The sequence below is a fragment of the Lissotriton helveticus genome, chromosome 2_1, assembly GCF_964261635.1.
Source record: "Lissotriton helveticus chromosome 2_1, aLisHel1.1, whole genome shotgun sequence".
NCBI lineage: Eukaryota > Metazoa > Chordata > Amphibia > Caudata > Salamandridae > Lissotriton > Lissotriton helveticus.
The window spans coordinates 297,268,089-297,283,015 of record NC_136059.1 but is presented as its reverse complement, the minus strand read 5'-3'; the positions used below and the strand labels follow the sequence as shown (position 1 = coordinate 297,283,015).

The following is a 14,927-nucleotide window of genomic DNA, read 5'->3' as shown; positions in this document are numbered from 1 at the left end:
ATTATTTTTTCAATGTAATATCTGAGAGCATGCATCTTTGAAACCCTCTTTACTATATTGTTACATAACTAATAGCTGTACCCAATACCATTATTTGGTATTCAGTACCTTGAGTCAAGTCTCCTGATATATATATAAATTCTTTGAGGTAAGATCTTGTCTTAATAAACCACATTTGTAGATCTTTTTCTAGATTTCTAAATTTTCTTGCTTTACTCAACACGGGGCTAAGTGGTAGTACCTTTATTTGATCTCACTAATCATCTTCTCTAGCTCCTTTTTCAGTTTTTCAGTTCTTTTTCATCTTTTTTCAGCTCTTTTATCATCTTTTTCAGTTTCTTGATTACTTGGAAATCATGGTTTTCCTCCTCTCTTCCCACAAAGATACAACAGTCTTGAGGTGATGGTTTCTCTCTTGTCTTCTCCTTGACCTCTGTGTTATTCTGAGCAGCAGCCTAACTTAGCTATGACTCTGGATTTCTACTATGCCTTATTTTGTCCTTTGTGCACCCCATGTAATAATATGTAGCCTCATTGTACCTGTGTGCCGTATTTGATATGTATTTTTTGTTTATAGAATATCAAGAGGTTCTCCAGAAGAAGGCGTGTTGCACGCCGAAACGTGCGTAGAGATGTTCATCATATTTACCTCTAATGTTGTTATAATTATTGAACGGATTCTTCTGTCTGTATACCCTTGCAATATTTTATTTGAACACATATGATTGTATTTTAATTGTTTTCTATTGATATGTATTGTTTATTGTTTTTATGTAATTAATTTGCACATGATTATCATCCACTATTTTATATGTATTAATAAATGACAACATACGGCTTCCTTTTAAAACTATTTCCCTGTTTTGTTTTTACATTGAGGCTACTTTTTGTTTTATCTTGTGTTATGTGCCATACCCGACTTTAGACAGGTACTGAGTTGCTTAGGAGTGATTATTTTTTAAAATACCCTAGAGGTCTTGTGCACTTTCTAGTGCTCCAACAATTAGATGCTGAAAAACCCAACACACAGAGGCATGGTCAAACTGCATTTTTAAGAACTTGTATGACCCAAAGAGCATTGCAAACCTGGTGAGGTCTTGAGACTCCAATGATAGACGCACCTGATAGTAAGCCAACCTGAGATCTATTATAGAAAAGTATGTAACAAAGGGTGCTATAATTTCATGTATCCTTGCCAACAGATGGCAAGACAGTAGAATCTTTTTATGTAAGGTGTGTAAGCGTGGACAGAGGTGAATTACGCAAGGCCTTTTTAAGGCATTTACAATCGTAGCCACTCTTTGTGAGGAGTCAGTTGGTGTGATAATACCTTCACAACGCAACTCACTAAGAGATTTAAGCTGTTCATGCACACTCAAATGGATTCGTCAAACCATATGACCCATGGGAGATTGTATGCTTTCAATTTCTGCCATGTTCAAACTCCTTAACAACGCTAACTCTTGTCTCAAAGACTTCCAGAAAGCTACTGAGAACACACGCCACATCAGGAGAATTTATACTTTCATCAGACATTGCCACTGCCCGAGGACGCTGGACAATTTTGTGGTAATTCCACAACACGTGAAAGGGCACAGTTACATTATAAATTAGAACATAAATGTTGATAAAAGACTGTACTATATATAGCAGAAACTATAACATTTTGCTTGTTACAATATTAGGCAAACATCTCTATGAAGTGGTCGTAGACAGAATTTCGGTCACTCCAGATTACTCTTTAGGGCAGATCTCTGGTCAAATTCTTCCGATCGCAGCGTCGCATAATTTTGCTCCTGTTAAAGTGACATGATTACAGCAAGACCGCAAGGCTCCAGTAAACGAGCTGGGAATGCAAGCCAGATTTGGCATCCCCTAGCATGATTTCAGATTGCTAGGAAGCCTTCCGGCAGCATTTACTAACACCGGCGGTCACGTTCAGAGGGTTACTTCAAGAGTAGATTTTCTACTCGGGAAGCAGCAAAATCAGCTCAAAATTAGATTTTCGACTAACTATTCTATCCGAACAGACAGTTTAGGAAGCTGTTTAGTGTGAAACATTTTTTTTGTTTTACTTTTTTTTTCAACAGAAAGGAAGTGCCATGGAGGCTCCTACTTCCTCCTCCTGTCTAGGAGGCCCCCCCCAGTGCTTTGTCCATCCTTTGGTCACTTATCATTTGGATTTGGAGGGGAAAGGATCACTCTCTTCTTTGTCTGGAATCCCTGATGCACATACCTTTGGGTTTTCAGGGATTGTTTTTGAGGAATCGAGTTACAGAACTTTTGGATACGTTTGTGGTTTGATGGGACAAGCACCAGTACTTTGTTTTACCTTTTTATGCTTTATCTTCCATTTTAAAATTTGATGTCAGGCCTGAAGTTGGAGTAGGGGCCTGTTTTGCATTAACCTTTTTAGTTTTCTCTAAGGAAAAAAGTATACACTGGTTTGTGTCAGCTGGGGGCATGGTTTTAAAACTTTTAATGTGCTTTTTCTCTATTTTCCTGTGTGCTTCTTGGGAATTTTGAGCTATTATTTTGCTCATTTTACTGTCTGACCTAGTCTGCCCATGCCATTGACATGGCCAGCCAGCTATTATTACTAGGATTTGGGTATATATATTAAACAACTGTTGTTTATGTTGTATATGTTTTTTAAACCTCTATTGACTTAGGGATGGTCTTGGATTAACTGCAAAACATGCTTTTTGTATTTTACATTTTTCTGCAAAGGGTTAAAGTATTTTGATGAGGTAATTTTTGATGCCTTGAGATGTTTGTGGTTGGTGAATTTTTTAATTTGACAGATAATTTTCATTTTTGGCATTACTGAATTAATGGTAGTAATTTCTTCTTTATTTACCATCCCTCCTGTCTTTGCTAGTCAAGTGGACATTTTTCTTGTTTAGCCAGTGTGCGTGTTTGTTTACTACTGGCCGCCATTTTGTCTTTGTTCTCCATGCCATGTGGCAGGGTGGCCATTTTGTTTTGTGTCGTTTGTGTGTTTTGCCCTAGGCCTACATGTGTTCCTTGTTGCCCATGCCTACGCCCTTGGTGGCAATGTGGCTGGTGGCCATTTTTTTGTCAGTGTGCTTTACATTTGGAGTAGGCCTGCATGTGTTCTTTGTTGTCCATGCCTTTGCCCCTGGTAGCCATGGAGCCGGCTGCCATTTTGTAGTCAGTGTGTTTTGCTCTTGCCATAAGAATGCATGTGCTCTTTGTTTTCCATGCTTTTGTCCTTTGTGGCCATGTGTCCTGCAGCCATTTTGTAGCCAGTATCCTTTGCTTCTGAAATAGGCCTGTATGTGTTCTTTGTTTCTCATGCTTTTGCCCTTGGTGGCCATATGGCCGGCGGGCATTTTATAGTCAGTGTGCTTTGCTTTTGCCATTGGCCACAGATGCACATCAGCACTCATTTTTAGGTCTCGCGCCTAGCATTGCAGTGTGCAGCACGGCTCGCGCAGCAAGAGACCTGTAGTAGGGGGTTTTAAAACTAAGGAAGGAATCGCTAACGCACAAGCATGTGCTTTTCCTTTTGGCCCACGTTATTGGCCTTTGCGTGCGTCTTTTTAATAAAGACAGCACGCAATTGGCCATAGGGGGGCGCATTGCTCCACCCATGGCCTATTGGTGTCTATTACGCGCACTGGCCGTCATGTGGTTTCAATTATCGTGCCCAGACACGGGCACGATAATTGAAACCAAATCGCTTGCTGTGGCGCGCGCGCACCACTCGCGGGCTTCTTCTGTTTTTGGATCCATTTCATAAACATTACAGCCACTTGTTTAACTTCCAACAGATGGTGCATGCATCAAGTGTCTGCAAATTACTAATATTAGGATTTAATAGAGCGGCGGCACTGTCGGTTCATTGCAGAGTCCGCTTTCAGCCACCTTTCAGGAAGTCTGGGCTCACAATTGAGGCTTCTGGGGTATATTACGATGGAAAGATAGTGGGGCAGCCGACCTAAAGAGGAGTGGGGCCAAAAGTTAAGCCTAAGTTTAGAGTAATTAAATAATTAGCAATTACGAGCAAAAGGAAGAAACGCGTCCACTATTGATCAGCTGCATTGGCCTTCTCGTATTTAAGGAGCCAAAAATGTGCCCCATGTCCCTTTATATAAATTAGTAGTCAGTTGCATGAACGCAGAAGTATCAGTATTTAGAAATAGCTGCGCTCCCAAGACCTGTCTAAAAATTAACATTTGATCACAGCCTATCAAGGTAAGTACAAATCTATAGTGACCCCCAAAAAGTCCATTTGGTATATTCGCGGAAATTATCTGATATCTTCAAAATAAAGGTATCAAGTAATTTATAGGCCCAGGGGTGCCCAGTTGGGTCTCCACAACTAGCTGAGACAGTGACTTCCATCGCTCAACCAATTGGATGTAAAGAGGCTGCATTGATTACACAAATACAACATAAGGTCACACATCAAAAGTGCACTCACATTAAACCTTTTAACATATGATTTATGGGCGTACCTAACAGGCAACTATCTAATCTAAAGACCAAACATTCAAATAATATTTAAAGAATTAAGGGGTTACAAGCTGTCTCAGCATTCCAGTTACATTCAACCAACATGATGTGTGAAACCACACACGTCCATGAGGGATGAAATCAGGCAATCCCCCAAATCTGTGTACATGTCCTAATCTCAACTCTTCACAAATTCAGAATTGAGGGGTCTCACCTAAGCAGCAAGAGCAGGGTCAGAATCCCCGTGCTTTGCACTGAAACACATTGTACAGGCCACCCAAAACACCCCTTCCACAAATGAACCTGAAGTAGAACGGGAATGTGCAGAGACCCTGAATTGCTTCCCAGGTGTCCTGGTACCTTTCTAACCTGTATCAACTAAAACAGCCGAAAATTGTCTTTCTCTGCAACTCCTAGTAGAACTTTAGCCCTAAAGCAAACCTCAATCTCTTACTATAACTCAAGGGGGGTTGGGTGAGAGGAAATCCGCTGAGGATGGTCTGGTCTTTCCAAAAATATCGGAAAGACTGCACACACCTCAGTTACTTTTCCATACAAAACCAGCGCCAAATGTCACCAAAGTGGGAGTTTCTTTTACTGATGTAATTCCCATATCTGGCTTGAGGGCTAAGAGACACCCGCACAGGAAAGGGAGCAGCATCAACTGCTTATGGCCATAGTGGCAGTAGAAAATTAGGTGGAAGCAGGGCATCTTACTCTTAACTCTGGGCCCATAATGGGAGGGCACTTGCTCAAAGCAGTTGTCTCCAGAAACACTATCTGAAATATTCAAGAAAAATTGAATGATGTCTGATACCATCCTGTAATGTAACCTCATTGGTATACACTTTATGGAAACCATTACATTAAACTACAGTTGTATCAAGTGAGTATGTATATCATGCATATAGTCACTACATCAACTGCAGAACATTATCATAACTGTCAGTTTGACCAAAGCCATAAATCTATCTCTAATCCTAACATTAAACCTAGAAAAATCCATATCGAGACGAGGTGGTGTTATTTGACGAAATATGCGGTATTCCCAATCTCCAATGCAAATATGAGTCAATGCGCCTATAGGAAACACAGATTAGTGGAGTTACACATACATCCTGATGTACATGTATTGGAACTAGTCCGCACCCACTGCAAGTAAGCAATGATCAAGAAGTCACCAGCATGTTCCTCTGCACACAAGTCACTATCATGGCTGCAACTTCCCTCAGTGGTGTACCAGGATAGATCTGGTTTGATTTAAAATTATCAGAACGGACCATTGAAAGTCTGTTTTAGTCCCTGGAATTGGATATTTAACCTCCTGTCTTAAGGTGCCCGCTTTTATAAAACACTGCGGCTGCCTCCTGGCCCTACAAGCATTGGTGGCTGCTGACTCGCCATTATGAGCCTGCCACCATGTAGCAGAGGATTCCAACCAGTTGCTGCCCCTGGACCAGCTGAAGAGCCTCGGCACCTCCAAGAATCTAGTGAGTACTGCAGCGCTACTTCCCTTCTCGACTGCTTGCTTCTTATGCTGTGGACATGCAGCCCGGGGCTGCCATTTGCTACCCCATACCCACCCTCCCCATGCCTGTGTCCCTAACTCACTGTCCATCCTTCGCCTTGTGTCTATAATCCTGCCCGCTCTTATCCTCGTGTCTGTGTCCCTGGCCGATAGTATCCTCATGTTTTAGCTCAAGTCTCAAGGCTCATATCTGTGCCCCTGCCCGCTCCTGTCTGTGCTCCTATCCACTCCTGTACCTTTGCATGTCCCTGCAGCCCTGCCCATAAACCCATACCCAGCTGTGCCCTATGTATGTGCCCCTAACCCCATGCCCGCTCCTGTCCTTTTGTCTGTGTCCCTTTAACACAACCAATATCTGTACCCCACCACCCCCTAGCCACTACTGTCCTCCGAGTTTGTGTCCCTGCCCACTACCTGCCCTGGGTGCCTGTAGCCCTGTTAAAAACACTCTTTCCACCCCTACCTGCTATAGCTGCGCCCTGCCACAACACACAACCTACTACTACCGCGAACTCTATATGCCTGTCCTCACCCTGTGCACACTCAGGCGCCAGGGTCTATTACCCATAATCACCACCCCTACTGCTCCCTTGTCCCTCCACTAACTCTGCCCTTCTCGCATATGTGATTCTACCCCCTACCTCCAATAACCACACCTAGTAACTACGCCCTCGTAACTCCAGGGATACTGCCCTTTTTGCCTCAGTGGTTCTATCCTATTACCCCCAAACACCGCCCTAGTATCAGCTCCCTCTTACCTCCCGTAGCTCTGCTTTTCTTACCTCTGTGATTCTGCCCCATACCCTCACTAACTGCCCCTAGTAACTGCGCCTTCCTGACTCCAATCATACTACCAGCGTGTAGTTGTGCAATATGCAATGTACTATTTCTCTGGTATGTGTTCCGGAAGCTGCAGTATTAGTGTAGGTGGTGTGTGCAGGACTTTTTTTCGCTGGCAAGTACTTATTTAATAGTCTATATAAGAAATGTTTAATTGCTACTGTCCAGGGGTATGGGGGATGTTTGTCGAATTAACTGTGAACTGCTGTAACTGTGAAGGGAGCTCCTATTAGTAACATGATGAAGCCTTTGGCGTATTGACATTCCGATTCACTTTATTAATTGAGAAAACTCTGACCCTCTATTATGTTTTTTTTTTAATGTGTTGTCGCTATAGCTTAAATCGTAATCACATATCTTTTGTTTACCCAATACGTACTCCCATTGTTCTGTCATCAGTGTGTGCATTTTGTGCCATAGTGGCATACTTAGGTCTGGCATTACTGAAAATTATAGCTATTGGTGTTGCGTTATTATTTGCCAAAGTTCAAACTTTTACTAATGCGAGACCTATTGCATTGCAAATGCTTGTTTAAAGGACTATTTGATTTCCCCCCTCTTCCTCCCACAGGCGTCTCATAGGTGTTTGAGGCACATTAAGTAAACTTTTTAATATATATGTTATTGAAATATTATGTTATTATGGTTTTGAATGCATACATTATTGTTAATTATTTGTGATGTGACCTCACTAAATTATATTATCTGTAGATTCAAACTGAAAAAGTCATGTTTCACTGATTTTTTTTCTTGTGTGTTTGCTTTTAGGTGCACATGAGACATCTTCACACAGAGTACAGCCAGTCAGAAGGCCTGCAATGACACCCACCAGCTGAGTCCTCCTCTTCTACCCCCTGTGTAGCTAAGTGGCAAGTACCAGAGTTGAGAAAGAATTTGAAGATGGCCCAAAAGAAGGGTGTTTCTGCCAAGAAAGTGGCCAGTGAGGTGGATCAGAAGGTGGTAATTGCCACCTCTGGCATGCTGACCTCCACCTTTGTTAGGAAACCCTCCTCTGGGCAGTACAAGTCTGAAAGCAGCACTCACACATTATTAGCAGCACCACCACAACCTAAGGCTAAGCCCAAGCCAATGTCTCTCAGTGAAGCAGCCAAAGCAGTCATGGTGATGAGCAGGGTGTCTGAAATGGATTTGTCTCGGCCACAAAAAAGTACTCAATCGTCACAGGAAAGTGGACAACAGGTGCCGCAGCCAGCAACAGTTCTTCCTGAAGTAGGAGCAGAACAAGAGGTTGAGCTTCCTTCAGAGAAGGATGCTGCTCTTCAATCATTGGCTTCATAATCTCAAACAAAAAAAGAGAGGGTACTCCATCATCGTCTCCAAGCCCCCCTACTGATGATCTGGACATGGAGTCCGACACCTGCCCCATGAGACAGGGAAAAAGGAAAGTTCCTGAAACCCTTAGAATTATGGAAAATACAGCATGGAGGGCAGGTCAGAGAACACTGAGATGAGCCCTCTAATTCAACCTAATCAGAGGGATGTGGTTCCACCACCACCAGATTCTATATTTGTAATTGTAAGACCCCCGTCAAGACCTGCATCCATCACTACCACAGTTGAAGCATGCCCTACAAAATGGCAAATGACACAGCCACCTACCTCGAGTTCTTCAGGCATTGGCAGTGGCACACCGAAAAGTTTTCTTCTCCTGTTTGGGACTACTTCACAATTAGCAAGCAGGAGGATAATACTGCAATATGCTCCATTTGTCACACAAGAGAGCATTGAGGTAAGCCAGGTTCGCACTACGGTACTGGAGGACAAGCGTCCAATCTGAGATAATATCGCACAATCCAGTGGGAGGAGCTCCTTAAAAAAAATAGGTGGTGGTGGTTGTAGTGATGAGAGAGGAGAAGCAGCTGAGTGCACAGTGATAAAAGAAAAAGGTGGTCATGAGCAAGAAGAAGATGGCAGCATTAGATAAAGCAGCACTGTCCCCTATAGTATGCCAGCATCCTCCTGCATCACCAACCTCCAAATGGCACAAGACTCAAATGTAGACACTTCAGCCACATACAGTGATTCCCACAAGTTGCACATTGAGTCTACCACCTCCTGGTTCTCTATGGATGTTGCCTGTGTCAGTGGTACCACAAATGAAAAAAGTCCAGCTACTATAACAGGCCTATTTAGGCAGAAGGGGCCCAATGCATGCAACTACCCAATGGCATGTTTGTACGATGGAAAGCTGGCTAAAATGTTAGTGCTGGCCATCCTCCCTTTTCCTTTTGTGAAAGGAGTGGGATTATTATAATTTGTGCCAGCCTTCAGCCCAAAATGGAAGTTTCTCGATGGACCGATTTTGACGGAGTTGCTGTTCCAGCCCTCCATTGTGATTTGCTGCAATTGGTTGGCCAGCAATTGTTTTTCATGGCTTTGACCCATAGGTCTCAGAGTTAGATTTGTTGTCACGGACAATGGCAGTTATATAGTCAAGGCCATGGAAGATGATGTATATTTCAGGGTCCTGTGTTTGCGCATTACATCAACCTGATTGTGCAGAATGTTCTAAAAAAACTAAGACGTAGTCAGAAAAATTCTGCCTACCTGCCACAGAATCTGCACTCATTTCAGCCATTCTTTTGACGCCTGGAAGCAGTTGAGCATCATTCAGTGTGCTAATTAAAGCCCTCATACAAGAGGTGCTAACACATTGGAACTCGCACAGGAGCAATGCCAGCTCACATAGGACATGGTGGAGAAGACAGTCGTACGATGATGAGGATTGGGAGCTGGTGGTGTACCGGGCCGTAGTGGACCCCAGGTGAAGGTGTGGCGGCGGTGCTGATGTTGGTGTGGCTGGGTTGGAGGTGTGCCTGGCAGTCGGTCCAAGTAACTGGAGGCCAGCGCCTTATCCTCTTCCTCTCCCAAGGCCACCAGCAGTGATATTCCACCGGGTGGGTATCTCCTGCCAGCATGGTGGTTGCTGGCCAGCTCCAGCAGCAGAAGTAGCTATATAAAGAAAGTAAAAACAAAAATACAAATTGTGATGCTCAGTATAAACACTTGTTTATACTGTCTATAGTGACACATTTCCAGATAATTGCGGGTCCCTTAGGACCATTGGAATTTAATTTGGATGTGATGATTAGTCACAGCTTAGGCCTAGTTTTTCCCACCCATGCATCACATAAAGCAAAAGCACTGACTGCAAAGAATTCATTAAACCAGAACACCAACATAATCAAAAAGGAATTTTATTTTTAAGGATTTCATAGTAAAACTGAATAGACACTTTATGTGTGTTAGTAACTGCCATTAATAAGAAAGATGTATATATGCTGCACAATTAATACTTGACTATGCAACATTAACAGAGCCATGCTGGTGGGTTGCTTACTCTGCAGCGTGAGTATGGGGTACTTGTAGCACATAATGTCATTTACTTTTGATAATTCCAATGGTCCTGCTCTTCTCTGACTCCCTGTTCAGTCCTACCCTGAGTACAAACTTTGGGGCGGATAGAGTGTGGCAGATGGGTTACACTGTCACACACATGGCGGATAACAGATATCTCATCCGCTGTATTACAATAGACAGTGCATACAATATAAATGATGCACTGTAGTAAAGCGAACAGGGTGTATTTTAATTGTCACATTTGTCACATAGTATCTCATTCGCCAAAATCTAGATCAGGTCTTAGTCTTTCATTACGTCCGGGCTCCATCACAAATTATTTGCCGCCAATACCTTCACTTGGCAGTGGGGAAAGATAATCTACTAGGAGGTAAGTTATAGGGATTCGGCTGAGTAGGGATTTAGCTATGGAATGATTGGGTGTCACTGATCATGTACTATTCTTTTGCATATTCACATTGGTTGATGGAAGAAAAAATTGGAACCATTCATCCTTAATGGAAACCATGAAATATAAGTTACCTGAGCCGAAAAATGTGGCACTTGCCGAGGTAGAATTTACATTATTGGGTAGGCTGGGACGGAAAGAAAGAATGATGAAGAGAAGCACTAATAGGTGACTGAGTAGGCACTGGGAAACACACCTTGTCTTCTGTTGGGTCATTTCAGTCTTTGCTGTGCCACAGCAGATGCATATTCACTGCCTGCTCTACAGCAAAGTATTAAGCCGTGCTGCAGTTTTAGGTGGCGAAATACCTTTGGCAGAGACTGGAGGTGATGGGCGGGATATCTGCCTTACTTAACGAATACAGTATTCTCAATAAGAAAGCAAGGTTACTCACCACTTGTCCCTGCCACCACTGGAACTTCTCCCCCTCCCTTGACCTCCCGGTCCTCCTCCATCCCTGGCTGGCGCTTGTTGTAGTGGCATTAATGATCTGTGCGCCTATACAAAAAAAATAACACACCCGCGACATCCCCTTGCAGGTGGGTGCAGTCACTCACTGCACCCGCCGTTAAGGGGATCTCTCAACCCTCTTAAAAGTGCAGGTGGGTTGCTGTCTGTACAGTGAAACATGGAGCAGAAGCTTCTAGGCCCCTCTGTATTTCACTTGAATGCTCTGCCCTGGGGGCAGAATGAGCTCGTGGCTGCCCTGGGGGCAGGCGCATTCAATCTAATATGGCACACTCTCCTTGTTAGCGCTCATCGCACCTTTTGAAAGGTGCACTCGGTACTAACAAGGAAAATGCACCCATTCTGTAATACACCCCCAGGTAGTCATTAAGTCAATAAAAACTCCTAAAGCTACACATGGATAAGAAGTGGAAGGGAATATAAACAACATATGGTGTTGGCTGTTGTCTCTCAATCCTACCATGCTGTACTGTCATGGAAACTGCTAGTATAAGACATATTGGGGGTCCATGACCATGGCCACTCTGTCCCTGTACTTCTTGACTATTTGATCAAGAAATCCTTCTCAAACAGCATGTTTGGTGAATAGAATACTTAGGCCTGGCTGCAATCCTGTTTATGCTACCAAAAATCTGTTCTCCTCTTAATACTACGTAACAACAAGACATGTAAAAGAGGGGCGATGGAAACCTTACTAAAAAAGGGAGCAGAAGAAAGCTACAGACAAGAGAAAGTCAACTGTGGAAACTGAAAATACAGAAAACACAGGGAAATACAGGGATAACAAACATTAGAATTAGAATTAGAATGGGAATTGAAAAATGAAAATAGTATGCATACACAAAACCATAATTTTATTAGTGGAAATAGAAAGTAAGAAATAATAAACATGACTTACTGGTGCCAGTAGAACCATGTGCTGTGGCTTAGTGCTGGTGTTGGTTGTCCCACCCACTGCAGCGCTGGTGGTGTTGGTGGTGCACGTCCAGGTGCCCTCTTGCCCATGAGTGCTTAAAATAGAAAGAAGATAAAAAACAATAATTGGTGGTACTCGCTACAAAATGAAAGAATTGACTGTCACAACATTGTACTTTTTACAACAGATAGCCTATTCCTAGTTTCCTAATCCTAACCTAAATTTACATTTTGAACTATTCATGCATTCCAACAAATGATCTTTGCTTCTCTGTCCCCTTTTGTAGGGTCATCCTAGTGACCCTTTGTGTACTGCCCATCAGGGAGATTGGAACTAAGAGCTACAAAAAGCAACAGAGAAGAACACTAATACCCCTGATATACTGCTATTGTAAGAGTGAGTAACATACCTTGACATTCCTTAACTCCGCCCAAAGGAACACCTGGCTAACTCACACTGAAACAGAATCCTAGCAGTATCATTCTTGAGCAGTCCACTTCACTCCTACATTGCACTTCATACACCCTCCCTGTCAGGCTGGTACAACTACTCTATCAAAGCTTTGCGTTGCCCTTGCCTCTAAGGATTTTTTTTGTGCAGGGAAGTGTCCCTTCCTGCACAATACAATCCAGGGTGCAGTGCTGTGTAATGTGATACCCTTGTACCATGGTGCAAGGGCACCTGCATTGGGGCTAGGCAGTACTCGGTGCACCAGCGCAGGTAGACGGCAGGAATGCAACATATCTGGATAAATAAATATGTTGCATTCCAGCCCTCTTCCTTTGGTGCAGTGCAGCAGTTGTCTTTCTGTCCTGCACTCTGGATGCCCACAGCAAACTACTTTAGAGATAACACCTCATATATTCATTTACATGCCCAATCCGTTTGGAAGAAATAGAGTGGACGCAACTGGAAGCATTTTCTGATGCAAAAAGAGCATTCATTTACATGAGTGGCACACACTAAAACCTATCTATCTATCTATCTATCTATCTATCTATCTATCTATCTATCTATCTATCTATCTATCTATCTATCTATCTATCTATCTATCTATCTATCTATCTATCTATCTATCTATCTATCTATCTATCTATCTATCTATCTATCTTTATATCTATCTATCTATCTATCTATCTATCTATCTATCTATCTATCTATCTATCTATCTATCTATCTATCTATCTATCTATCTATCTATCTATCTATCCATCTATATATCTATCTGTCTATCTATCTATCCATCCATCTATCTATCTATCTATCTATCTATCTACCTATCTATCTATCTATATATCTGTCTATCTATCTATCTATCTATCTGTGTGTATATCAACACAATTTATTTAATACACACGTAAAGTAAGTTACATTTTATAACAAATGAACATATTGACGTTACATATATATATACATATATGTATATATATATAATAGCATACATATAAATTTATATATACATACTGACATTGTGAATAATGTGAATATGCACACTTATTATTATTAACAGCAGAAAATATATTTATTTTTATAAATAAAATAAATAATACACATAATTAACATTTATATTGATATTGTCTTCAATGTATTTAGCAGGACGAAGAAATTTACCTTTAGTTCGTTAGAAATGTTGGAAACAACTGTGTATCCTCATCATTCCACTGTTTTTATTATTGTTAAAAAATATGTGGCAAACACCCGAAGACTGTAACTGTTGAATGGTAATCAGACAGAGTTGTGAAATGTTAAACAGGAATGATCTTTACCTGTTTACATAATAAGCTCCCAGGCAGTGAAAGGGTGTTGAGTATTTTTTCCACAGCTGTAGTGACAGGAAACCATGTGATTTGTAGTTCTCGTATTTTAGTTGTGCAAAGAGAGTGACCCTCCTTGTGTGAGCAAGGCAAGGATATGCCGAAACGCGGCACACGCAAGAATAAAATGCAGAAAGAAAAAATTGTGTTGGTGTCTAATTTCTATTGTGGAATTGGAACTGGTGTTCATGTATATATAAATTGATGTGTACGTATATATATGTATATAATCATCCCGTAAACTTAACTTACATGTGATCATGATGCTTGGAAAAAAAATCGAATTTTAAGAAAGCAAAAGTAATACTCACTGAGCCCGCAACCTCGATGCCTAGCAGGTGGAGCAGGTCCTGTTCCCTGTCTATGATGTCGGCCCAGCAGTGCATCACCTGCTGCTGGGTGTGCTGGATGCCTGTGCTGCTGGCTCACACCACTGCACTCTACTCCAGAGCACCTTACTGGGCCAGTAGCTTGCTGCCTGCAAGTGGGGAGGTGGCACTGCATCAAGAAAATGAGCACGCCAACCACTGACTCACTGAAGATGAGGACAGAGAGGAAGGACTGGCCAGGAAAAGAAAACAAAAAACAAGGTACAAAAAAGTAACAAAAAACACACAGAGACAATTAAATACACACAGGGAAAGTCAAATAGTAGTAAGGAAAAGGTGGTATTAGAAAGGGTGTGATCAGATGGGGTGGATTGATTGGGTTGAATTGGAGTAAAATGGAATTTAGAACCGGGAGAAGGCAGGCAGGAGCAGGCAAAACAAAATGGGCACATGCATGCGCACTGCGTGGTGCTGTTTGTGCTGATTTTTCTGCACCGAACGAGCTACCGGTGCTCAATCGCAACGTGAGTAGTGCAGCATGCATTTTCTGCCCATTCGTAGACCTCCGCAGACCTCCGCAGAACGCCCAACTTCCTGCGCATGGGCATCACCAAAAACAACACTAGGTGGAAAGAAACGTAGGTACTGCTGCACACAGGTCATCTGGGCAGGCAGATTTCATAGGATCATTGCAAAAGCAAAGAATAAGCTTATTTTGGTT

The 14,927-nt window shown here is 42.3% G+C and overlaps 1 long non-coding RNA gene across 1 annotated transcript in view; it reads right to left on the bottom strand.

Moving 5' to 3' along the window:
* Positions 1-12,044: 12,044 nt before the first annotated feature.
* The window catches only part of LOC144819323 (uncharacterized), a 53,785-nt gene continuing 50,902 nt past the window's right edge, over positions 12,045-14,927 (bottom strand). Inside the window, exon 4 of the long non-coding RNA XR_013607292.1 lies at positions 12,045-12,157. This is a non-coding gene — a long non-coding RNA (uncharacterized LOC144819323). The remainder of the gene's footprint in view (positions 12,158-14,927) is intronic.